Source organism: Macaca nemestrina, chromosome 5 (assembly GCF_043159975.1).
Source record: "Macaca nemestrina isolate mMacNem1 chromosome 5, mMacNem.hap1, whole genome shotgun sequence".
Classification (NCBI taxonomy): domain Eukaryota; kingdom Metazoa; phylum Chordata; class Mammalia; order Primates; family Cercopithecidae; genus Macaca; species Macaca nemestrina.
Window position 1 is genome coordinate 81,562,560 of NC_092129.1, and position 9,196 is coordinate 81,571,755.

A 9,196-nucleotide genomic window follows, 5' to 3' on the forward strand; every position below is an offset into this window, starting at 1 on the left:
GGAAGAAAGAAAACTAAGAGAGACAGTATCATGTAGTGCTCAGGGACACTGTTGTCACCAGATACTAGCTATGTCATTGATGGCAATCTGTTTATTGTGTCTGAGCCTTCTGTGTTTTTCCTTCTAAAATGGGGATAATATTACTTTTTTCCTGTTTTAAATAGTGGGTGTATATTTTATGGGATACACGAGATGTTTTGATACAGGCATGCAATGTGTAATAATCACATCATGAAAAATTGGGTATCCATCCCCTCAACCATTTATCCTTTGCATTACCAACAATCCAATTGTACTCATTTAGTTATTTTGAAATGTGCAATTAAATTATTATCGACACATGTTGTGCTATCAAATGTTAGGTCTTATTCTTTCTAACTATATTTTTTTGTACCAATTAATCATCCTTACTTCCCTCTACCTCCCCATTACTCTTCCCAGCCTCTGGCAACTGGGGATAATATTATTTTAAAAACTTCTCTGAAGTATTAATACAGATATCATTTATCAATATGTTCTATATCTCACAGGAAGTGTTCAGTAAATGGTGGCTGCTGTTATTACTTCAAAGCAGAAAACAACAAAAGAGAGAGTTTTAAGAGGAAGAGAGTAGCCACCACTTTCAAATGCTGCAAGAAAGTAGGTGGGCACAGGGGACAGTATAGCATATGTGTTAGAAAGAAAAAGAACAGAGTCCAGTAGTTTTAATAACTATGAAAACAGCAGGAAAATGTTTCCCTCAGTCATGCATCTGCTATTAATTTTACATTACAGAGAATAAATATCCCTGGTATCAGTTTTCTTCAAAATCAATCACAGTGAATTCTATGAATTATGAATGCCAATACAAATGAAATGAAATGTCGATCATTTATAATTACTTGAAAATAACATTGCATTGAAAAAGTTTTAAGACACCTTATCATTTAGAACATTAAAACATACTGTACACTGATGACAAATGCGGGGCTTTGGCAAATGACAAAAGAGAGTGTAGTTTAAGATTTAAACTTTCCTATCCTCCAATCCGCACTTCCTGGTGTCATTTTTACAGAAGCAAGAGAGGCTCAGGAACCCCAAAATCAGAGACGCCTTTAGATTTGAGTGGCTATTTTTCCCTTGATTGAGTCCTTGATGTTGGACAGTTTCCTTTACCTCCTTGACACAAATTTTCTCGTCTGTGAAATCTGAAGGATGCATTTTGGATTTGATATAAAATCTCTCAGTATTAAAATCATGGCAAGTACTAAAAAGTCACCATGGGCTAAACAAATCATGCTGTGGGCAGAATTTGGTTTCCAGACCACCAATTTGAAACCTCTGGCTCACATAGATTTTCAATATAAATCTGAAATTTTAGTTAGAAAGGATTGGGAGCACTCACTCTATGCTTGGCCCACAAAACTGCCAGGCTGACCAGAGGTTAGAGGAAGTTTTAGTCAAAGGTTTTGACCTTAATGGAGTTAAGATATTCTTGGATAGATTAAAATTTACCATTGGGAAACTCAGAATTCAGTGTTCTGGAACAGTGGAATTATAAGGGGGTTGGAGATTAGTTAACCCAAATACCTCTTCTTATAGCTAAGAAATCTAAATCCGAGAAAGACCAAATTCACAAGGCTAGTGAGTAGCAGAGCTCATTCTTGAACAAGACTTTCTGAATCCTAGTAAAGGTCTCTTTCTGGTCCTCCAGGTTGCAGTCCACTCCCAGAGCTAGGCACGATAAGGCCAGCTCTGGGAGTCTGGGGGAAAAAAGCAAACGAGAACTACTACTGCAATTAGAACCAACGAATTGCCCCTTCCAGGTTGAAGTACTCTTCTGAATGCTGGCAGAAATAGGGAGCAAATTGGAAAGAACAAGCAAGGTTCTTTTTCTCTCCCAGTCCTTCCCTTAATTCCCTTTATTGGTAGAGCCCACCTGGCAAGGCAGACATATGATTTGCAGAGCCCAATTCTGGTGCTACAAAGCCAAGTTGAAGGTGAGGCTTAGAGACAAAGTTTTCAATAATCAGCCCAGTCAGCATAGTGGGCAGCAGTGAGGAGCTTGCCTGGGGTGGGAGCCTCGTGTGCAGCCATGGTGGGAGATAGGGCTGTAGAGCTTGGCTGGGACAGATGTGGACAATTTAGAATGTTGGGAAAGAGCCATTTAGACTTGGATTTCATGAGGGACTTATAGACTAGTAAGAAAGGTGGCATTCTGAGTCGTGATTGTATTTTACTCATTCAGTTGGGTTCTCTTGACAAAGCTATTTTTCTGTTTAGGTGACTAGATGGATAGATAGATGTTAGTTTTAAGAGAATGGATCTTTTTCAGGAATCAATTGAAGGAAGCAGTAACAAGTCAAGTCTTGAAGCATGCAAGGAAGGCTTTATATAGCAGAAAGGCATAGCCAGCATTTACAAGGCACAATTTAGCTACAATCTCCTATTATTCTACACATTGACATGTACACTTTCTCCACTAGTCTGTTGGCTTCCAAAGGGAAAAATTATCTCACATTTTACTTTTGTATCTGCTTGGCGCAGAAGATTGTCTGAAACACCAAAAGTCCTAAATAAGTGTTAAGTAGTTCGACTTACATAGTGTTTTGTGAAACATAAGATCTCTACGACAGAGACCATGCTCTGTATCTATCCAGATAAGATTCAGTCTCACTTTAACTAATGTGAATTTATCATTGGCAGCATAAATAGATTGGATGCAATGCCATATACCAATGAAAATGTGGCAGGCTTCACAAAAGTGTCTTGAATTAATTAGCTTTTGCTGGAAATCTTTCTGTGTATCAAACACTCTTCAAAACTCAATGGTTTTGGGAATAAATAAGGGTTTATTTTTCCTCATGTTACATGTCAGTGGCTGTATGTCAATGTCTTAGCTCTGTGCTTCAGCTTTGATCCAGGTTGGTGGTCAGATTTTGATTGATCTGCTCCACACACTGTATTAATTTTAGGACCAAGATAAAGGAGAAGCCCCTGTTTGGAACAAGAACCCATTCTTATAACAGTGGAGAACAGCCAGACTGAGCCAAATCAAACCACAAGGGGACACTGACAAAATTGTCTCAGAATTAGCACATGTCCCATTTGTCAAAGCAAGTCATGTTGTCAAATCACAGAGCAGGAAAGTTTATTTATCTTACTGGGTGTAGGAAGGAATGAATGTTTGCACTCAATAATACCATCTTCCAAACTGGCTAGGCTGTGCTGCCCAGTTGTTTGGTTAAACATTAGTGTAGGTGTTGCTGCGAAGGTACTTTGTAGGTATGATTCATATTTACAATCATTTGACTTTAAGTAAAGGAGATTGCTCTGGTTAATGTGGGTGGGTCTTATCCAATCAACTGAAGGTCTTAGAGCAAAAGTTGAGGTTTCTTGGAGAAGAATTCTGCCTCAAAACTGTGATATAGAAATCCTGCCTGAATTTCTAGCTTGCCAACCTGCCTACAGATTTTGGACTGGCCAGCTCCCCCTACCCCCTGCCCCCCCCCCCCCTCCCCGGGTTCTATTTCTCTGGAGAACCCTGATGGTTACTCTCTTAAGTTTAGGTGTGCTTTTTTTTTTTGTTTGCCCAGTTTAAAGCAGAAGCAAAGTATAATCAATAATATTTCTCTTGTACTAGGATCACTTACCTTTAGAGAGTGAAATTTTAGTATTAACAGAATCAAGGATAGAGAAAATAGGCCAGCTCCTGACTTAGGCTTAGGTATCAAAGCAGAGCGGAGAACAAGGTAGTTAGTAAACGTGTAAGCTCGGTGAAAAAGTCACCAGTTCTGAGCTGCAATCCGCTAGTAGGAACATGCTACAAACCTAAAAACCAAATACCTGAACTTGTGAATACTATTCTGATTATACCATTACAATACTATTAGTTCCCATCAAACCAAATTCGTATTTAATGAAGTAATATTAGGGTACCTTTGGATAATGACAGGTCAGGAGATCTGCCCTGTTCATCTCCTCTTGGTACCTGACACTGTCTGTGAATGGGTCTTTTGTTTATATATTCATTAATTTATTGTTGAATCAATTAATATTCATTGAGCATTGTTATGTGCAAGGCACTGCCCTAAGGCTGGAGATAGTGCATAGAAGGTACACAGTTCCTTCCTTCATGGAGCTGATATTCTAGTGGAAGAGTTAGACATGTGACAATTACACACATTATTAATTGCTGCAGAAAAAGTGGAGATGGCTGGGCCAGAGATGTGTTTCAGGCAGAGGGAATATATAGAAAGCACCAGAGACAGAGCATGATATACTTTCTTTGAGGCACAGAAAGCAGGCAGGTGCAGCTGGAGTTCATAGAACTGGAATGGAGGGGTGAGGAGTGAGGATGCAGGGCTGGCAGGAGCTTTGTTAGGCTCTGTGGACCGAGTAGGGACTGTTGTCTGTATCCTATGGCAACAAGAAAGCCTTTGCAGGATGTTATGCAGGGGTGTGAAGTGTTTGTTAAGGAATGAATTAATTAGCGAGTAGGGGTTGTTTGAGTTACAGATATGGTAATTGTATTAAGCAACACAGGGAGACTGCAACTTTTGATGATTCTATACAATTGTCTAAATTTTTGAGAATTTTTTTTCCTGGTAGAACATAATGTGTGTATACATAGCATAGTGGAGATATATGTCGTATCTATATCTATATAGATACTTTGTTGTTTTTGGCCTACTTCCAATAAACAGAAAGTCTTATATGAGCAAAAACAGAGGTCAAATTTATGATTTATCAAAAATGAAGAATAGTACCACTAATCATAAATAAGGACTAATTATTAAAGAAACACAAGTTTAAATTTTTAGGAAAGATTGATAACGAGGAAGAGATTTTTTGCCAAAGCAATGATACAGATTTAATTATTGCAAATTAATAATACCAGTAAAGATTCTTCTTTACCCAGCTTTATTGAGATATAACTGACCAATAAAAATGGTATATATTTAATGTATACAACGAGATGTTTGGGTATGCATATACACTGTAAAATGATTACCACAATCAAACCAATTAACATATCCATCCTCATGCAAGGATTCTTAAAAATCTTCTTCAAGGCTGTCAATTTTATTATAAATATTATAAGTCAACATAATGTCTGTACACCGTTCATAATGGATGGTTGAATCACATACAGTTATAGCTAATCAAAAGCCATTACAAATGTATTTACTCTCCTTAAACACTTTCATATTTCATTACAAATGGCCGATTGAACACTTCCACATCCATTACAGTATTATATTTCCATTCAATTTACTATTAAGATTTCTTGAACAGCTACCGTGTAATAGTAGCTATTGTGCAGTATAAATATTTCATCACCTCTCTATGGTAATCCATTTCTCATTTGCTTGCCAAAAGTTATAAAGTGCTTATTAAACATTGATAAATAATATTACAGCACATGATATGAAATATTGTCTTGCAAATCAGCTTATTGGTAAACCCTGAAGTTGGTGATACTTTAATCTGTATTATTTAGTCTTCATAATTCATTATAAACAATGATTATTGTTGTGTCATTTGATTGTGGAGAAATGGATCATTGTCAGAGACAGTGTCACCAACTTGAGCAATTTTCTTATTATACAGAGTTAATTAGGTGTGTGCCTGTTAGCCTCTGAGGGAGGGCAAGGAGCGCAGTGCTCTTTTCCATCTAGTCCTTTATTAGAATCATAGGGGATCTGGCCAGCTTTCACTATACATTTTCTTTATTTTGAGTCTCTTTTTTTGCCAAGTTGGGCATCATCCTGTTCAGTATTTCCAAAGCTGGTGGCTTAGACATTCTGCTCTGATTTGAGAGAGACATTTAACCATTTGTGGTAGGTCAAAATCTTGGACAAGAAAAAAAAATCTGTTGTATGTTGTAGTTAATAGAATCACAGAATGTTACAGTGAAAGATAACTTTAAGAATCATTTAATGTGGTGATAAATTTGTGTGGCAATGTTCCCACATTCCCCTTCCATGGCAGACATTGCTACTTGAACACAGCACTCTTTCTGGCTGCATCTGGATTCAATTTGAAATTGAAATACAGTCCTCCAGGCTCCCAGTGTTTGTTTACTATCAGTGGGGAGTCAGGTGAAGTCTCTTTTCTGTCCTGGACCATGTCCAGCATCTCACTTTACAGGAAAGGAAGTGGATGTTCATAGAAGTGAAATGACTTGGCCAAAGTCACTCTTCTGGTTAGAGACGTAGCTGGGGTCCAAGCCCTTGTCTCCCAACTCCAAAACTAGCATTCAGCCTATCATCGTTGATAAAGCTTTTATTTCCTTCTACTTTTCCCTTCCTTAGGCCTTTCCAAATGACAATCTTTGTTTTCTTATGCAATTTCAATGGTGGAAATCATTCTTAGTTTCCTGAATTGCTTGAACTGTGTTGTCACTTTTGCTCCCATTTTTTTTTTTTTACTCCCAAACTTGGTGTTTTTTAGAGAGGGCTGTAGATGAATTATGGATGTTTAGCAATACCTATGGTAGGAGAAATATTTCTTCGTGTATTAAATGCATACATACCTGATATAAAAGTATGTAAGATGTCAATTTTATGTTACTACTTTTAACACTAGAGCCACTTAATTCCAAATTCAAATTCATTTTCTAATGAACAATTGAATGAAGGTTTTGCTTTAATTAGTGAAAATATTTTAGGAAAGACAAGTGTGATAATTGTCTTGTTTATTTACAAGAAAAAGGATGACAGGTAATATATAATTCCCTGAGAAAAATACGAGACTTTAGGGAGAAAGATGCTACCTTATCTGTAGTGGAGGATAATGAAGAAACCACTCTGATTTATTTCAATAGATGCCCAGTGTGGTACCAACATTATGGGTCCTGAGAATTGTAATGGGCCTCTTATTAAAAATCACATTAACCCTCTATTGACTTTAATGACTTCTGTCTTTTGTAAGTTGGTATTCTTTCTTTATTCCATATGGGACTCATTACCCTGAGGGAAAGTTAATAAGTTCTTTTCCAGACCTTCTTTGCCATGAAGGCTTGTTAAATTCCAAGACTAACAGGAAATGAATTGAGCCAATAAAAAGATACCTTAACACTTAAAAAACTGAAGAAAATGAAAAGGCAATTGGCAATAGCATTAAAGAATAACCTTAAACATTAGCTTCAGAGTTCATAATGATCTAGTTTTTAAAATATATAATTTGCTTGTCTTGATGATGTATGCATACTTCCACCTTATCTGTATTAACTCCATGATTAACTATTTGGAATAACATTCATGGTAACTGGGAGCTAAGAGGTTGCTTGTCAGTTAGCACAAAGTGCTGGTAATTAGCTCCCTAAAGCACCTCTACTGTTTGGTAAAAAATAGGCTCGATAAATTTGTACCATGTCATATGGTATGACAGAAGCTCATCCATCCTCTGATTTCAAACAAGGTATTAGAAACAGGTTGAGTTTCTTGAGAAATATAACCTCAAATTGACATTTATATAAGACCAATTCATTTTATAACAGTGATGACTCACTTTGAAAAGGATGTATAGTAACAAACTTAGCAGGTATTTTGAGCTGACTAGAAGTGCAAATTCTTGTAATTTGACATTGTTTCCAGGAACTCTTGGGAAAGTGAAGTCTAAGTCACAGGAGGCCTAGGGACTTTCAGTTGCTATTTGTGGATGCCTGCAGAGCTCAGATGAAGGGGGAATGTCATTTCTGCAATTTGTTGCAGAATGGTTGGCACAAACAGCATGATAGGAATCAGAGGAAAATCAGAAAAAATAGTTTCCTGTCTTTTGAACTAAAAAGAAATAATTTGATGCTACAATGATTTTTTTTAAGGAAAGTTAACAAAAGTAAACATAGAAATATTTCACTTATATCTCCTGTAAGAATGATATAGTCTATAAACACAAACAAGTAAAAGTTAACGTTCTTCTTTAAAAAGCAGACTTTACTGGTCCATTTCTATGGGTACTAAGGCTGTTTCTTGAATCATTGTATTTTCCTCTGAGTAGAGGTGGCAGAAGTTTTAAGTTGCTAAGTGTTCAGCATTGATATTGGTTTGGACATGTGACATAACCTACCTAATTATCAGTTTTTCTCATCCTTTAACTGGAGTCGATAATACCTGCCCTTCTTGTTCCACAAGGCTAGTGTACCACATGAATCAAGATCTATAAAAATAATTGGTGATCAAGGAAGGAGACAATTTTAACAAGAGAGAGAGTTCCAGCTGAATCTTATTTTTAGTTGAGGAAGTGCAGTGAGTTTCTCTATAAATTTTTTTCTAACCCATGTTTGTGAGATTCACTGTTCTTATTAAAATATTGCCTTGAAGACGGGCTTAGCAGTTGTAAGATCTGAGATTCTAAATGATCCCATTGTCTATTTCAGATGGATTTCACATATTCCTCCTTGGTTTTCTGCTATCTCTTTGTTATTTATGCTTCATTATAAACCATGTTTTAGATGAACCCACAAACACAGAAGAATCAATAATTCAATATCTTTGGGGAAGTGGGTAGGTTCATTTGTAGCAATGAAAAATGTAGTAGGTATATTCCAGTTGTAAGGTCAGTTATATATTTCAAGTTTGTAGTTACTATAAATAGAAGCCAGAAGGAAAACGAAAACCCCATCTCCAAATCTCAGCATTCCAAAATGCAATCTTGGTGACAACAGGGTTATTGTGGTAGAGGAAAGGGACCTGACTGATATTTTATACTCCTTCCTTTACTTATTGTTGAGTAGACATTGAGGACAGTGATAGAAACAGCAAGTAGCCCCATAGCAATGTCTCATGCCCCTTGTCAAGGGCATCCTAAGTGCCAGGCGCAGTGCTGGGTGTTTACAAGCATTTCAGATTCGCTTTCCTAACATCCCTGTCAGACATTCCTACTCTATTTTACAGACTGGGCAATGAGCTCGGAGAGGTGAAATACCTTACCAAAAGACACACATCAGGCAAGTAGAGATGGCAGGATATGAAGCCAGATTAATTTGATTGCAAAATCTAAACAATTTGAAGCTCTACATTGCACTGTCACCCTTCACCCCCCCGAAACTGTGGATGCCTTTTTAATTTGTATTTCAAAATACTAAATTCTTGTGTAGTTCACTGAAATCTCAGTTCTCTGCATTGTTTCAGGTTTATTTCTTTTTCACAAAAAGAAAGGAAAACAGGAAGGAGGGTAGGAAGAAAGAAAAGCTCACTTAGGTCAAATCAGT